Source organism: Petaurus breviceps, unplaced genomic scaffold (assembly GCF_028583685.1).
Source record: "Petaurus breviceps papuanus isolate PSGF00001 unplaced genomic scaffold, PetGlider_PUasm1.0 229, whole genome shotgun sequence".
NCBI classification, from domain to species: domain Eukaryota; kingdom Metazoa; phylum Chordata; class Mammalia; order Diprotodontia; family Petauridae; genus Petaurus; species Petaurus breviceps.
In genome coordinates this window covers 33,213,500-33,216,340 of record NW_027185903.1, presented here as the reverse complement: position 1 = coordinate 33,216,340, position 2,841 = coordinate 33,213,500, and the positions used below count along the sequence as shown (strand labels likewise).

The 2,841-nt window shown below is 41.6% G+C and overlaps 1 pseudogene; it reads right to left on the bottom strand.

Annotated features, from left to right (window-relative positions):
* Positions 1–621: 621 nt before the first annotated feature.
* On the bottom strand, positions 622–1,205 carry LOC138167288 (large ribosomal subunit protein eL20 pseudogene; annotated as a pseudogene).
* Positions 1,206–2,841: the final 1,636 nt, after the last annotated feature.

The following is a 2,841-nucleotide window of genomic DNA, read 5'->3' as shown; positions in this document are numbered from 1 at the left end:
CTCTCTCTCTCTCTCTCTCTCTCTCTCTCTGTCTCTCTCTCTCTCTCATTTTCTTTCTTCCTCTCTTTCTCTGACCTCTGGAATATCATATTCCAAGCCCTTCAATCCCTTAATGTAGAAGCTACTAGATGTTGTGTTATCCTGATTGTTTCCACAGCACTCAAATTGTTTCTTCCTGGCTGCTTGTAATATTTTCTCTTTGACCTGGGAACTCTGGAATTTGGCTATAATATTACTAGGAGTTTTCTTTTGAGAATCATTTTCAATAGGCCATAAATGAATTCTTTCAATTTCTATTTTGCCCTCTGGTTCTAAAATATCGGGGCAATTTTACTTGAGAATTTCTTGAAGGATGATTTCTAGGTTCTCTTTTTGATCATGGCTTTCAGGTAGTCCAATAATTTTTAAATGATCTCTCCTGGACCTATTTTTCAGGTCAGTGGTTTTTCCAATGAGATATTTCACATTGCCTTCTATTTTTTCATTTGTTTGGATCTATTTTATAGTATCTTGATTTTTCATAAAGTCATTAGCTCCCATTTGCTCCAATCTAATTCTGAAGGAATTATTCTCTTCAGTGAGCTTTTTTTTTTCCAGTTGAGAAATTTATTTAAACCAAACAGGTGCCTCATTGTCTCTAATCTTAGAAGAAGATGTTGGGCCTCTTGGTAGTAAAGCGTGGCTTGTGCTGGCGATGCAGAACTCTGTATGGCAGAGGGAACTTGATTTTGGAGTCATGAAACTGCTTGACTGTGGGCCGGCGGCATTTGCTGGCAGGAATTTCTTCCACTTTCATGATCTGGATGGAGTGGGCCCAGGCACGGTGACGGGCTCCCATATCTCAGTAGCACTGAGTAATGGCACCAGCAGTGGGCAGGTCCCTGTACTCCCTGTACATGTTGTGGGTCCCACTCCTGGAATCATAATGCAGCCAGATGCCAAAGTTCTTCACTCTAAGAGGGGACTTTTCAAAGACCTGTCCTCAGTATACGATTTCTCCAGAAGACTTCTTCATCTTTTTCAGCTGGGAAATGAAGTACCAGAAGCGGGACTTTGCTACCACATGATTAGGAGCAAAGATCCTCATGTGATAAAGAGGCAGCACCAGGCTCTTGGGAGTGGGCAGGCAGCGCCCAACTACCTTATACTCTCTCAGGGTGCCCGAGGCTTTCATGGTGCTGCTGCTTCACGCCCTGCCAACCCACAAAAGGCTTCAGTGAGCTTTTGAAATGCCTTTTTCATCTGTCAAATTTGACTTTTTAAGGCATTCTTCTCCTCATTGGCTTTTTGGGCCTCTTTTCCAGTTTGAGTTAGTCTACTTTTAAGGTGTTATTTTCTTCAATCAGGTTGTTGACTTTCTTTTCATGATTTTCTTGCGTCATTTTCATTTCTCTTCCCAGTTTTTTCTCCACTTCTCTTAATCGATTTTCAAAGTCCTTCTTGAGCTCCTCCATGGCCTCTAATCAGTTCATATTTTTCTTAGAAGCTTTTGATATAGGAGTTCTGACTTTGTTGTCTTTCTCCCATCCCAGCTGCAGTCACTGTGCCTCCACTTGCCCCGGGGGGTGGGGGGTGAGGGGGGGAGGAGTTGCAGAAGCAGGTTCCAGAAGCAGGTGCCCTTCCTTTCCAACAGAGTTCGTGACTGACCTCCTACTTGCTCTTTGGTGTTAATGGGTTAAGTCTGGAAACTGCCACAGATGCTGATGATACACTCTCCTGAAGTCTGCTGTACCCACTACTGGTTGGGGCTGTCCTGAGGCCAAAACTGCATGGCTCACACAGGACTGTGCTCTGCTCCGAGCATTCTGTGATGGACCCTTCCTGTAGGCCTGCTGCACTTCCTTCAGCAGGAGATTTGTTTCTGTCACTTTGTGGGTTATATAGCTCTAAAATTTGTTTAAAGTCATATTTTATAAACATATTTTATATGTTTAGAGGCAAAGTTTAGTTTGGGTGGTTGTGGGGGAGCTCATGTAATTTCCTGCTTCTACACTGCCATCTTGTCTCCATCGCCTGCTCCTCCCCTTTATTTCTTATAGCTCTAAGGAAAGAAAGTCTCCACAACCACCTCAAATACCTATAAAATATGACTGAGTCTACATGATGGAATTGACAAAGGGAAGCTTCTTTATCAGAGAAAAATTTCTACTGGAAGGAAGTTTGGTCTAAGCTTGAGCATGGATTGGCAGAAGACATGTATTAGAAGTTGTTTGGACAGTGCAGAGCAGAGGTGAAATGTGGACTGACTATTTGGTATTCCCACAAACTATTTTGTATTCTGATGAAGTTTAAATATCAACTTTTCTAAGATGTATAATAGTGGTTATAAATTAAAAGGCTAAATACTGTTTTTAAGTCATTCTGACAGTATGCTATGAGTCTTTTCTGTCCTTTAGGTTTATTTTTTCTATACTGAGTAACTTTAAAAATTTTCCCCATTGTGGAGATCCTAGGTACGATGATCAATACCTAAGCCTTCAGTAACTGTTCCCTAAACACAAGAGCGTAGGTAGAGGTGTGCTAGAGCCTCCTTAAACTGGCTTTTGAGAGTTGATTATCAAATTTTCAGTGACAGCATTTATACCTCAGAAATTGACATGGCTTGATTTATTTTTTTGTTGATTTCTGAGACTTAAGAAAGTAATTGAAGAAATGTCAATAATGCAGATCTCCCCTATTTGTTAAATACCCATTTACCCAGCACACTGCTGGGTGAGAATTTAATGGGTTGATAAGTGTGAGAGGGTCCTCTAAGACTGAATCTGGTTTAGAGTGTGTGTGTGTGTGGGGAGAGGGTACAGAGCAGAGAGTAACCCCCAAGTAGGGAAGAGAAAAGTGTAG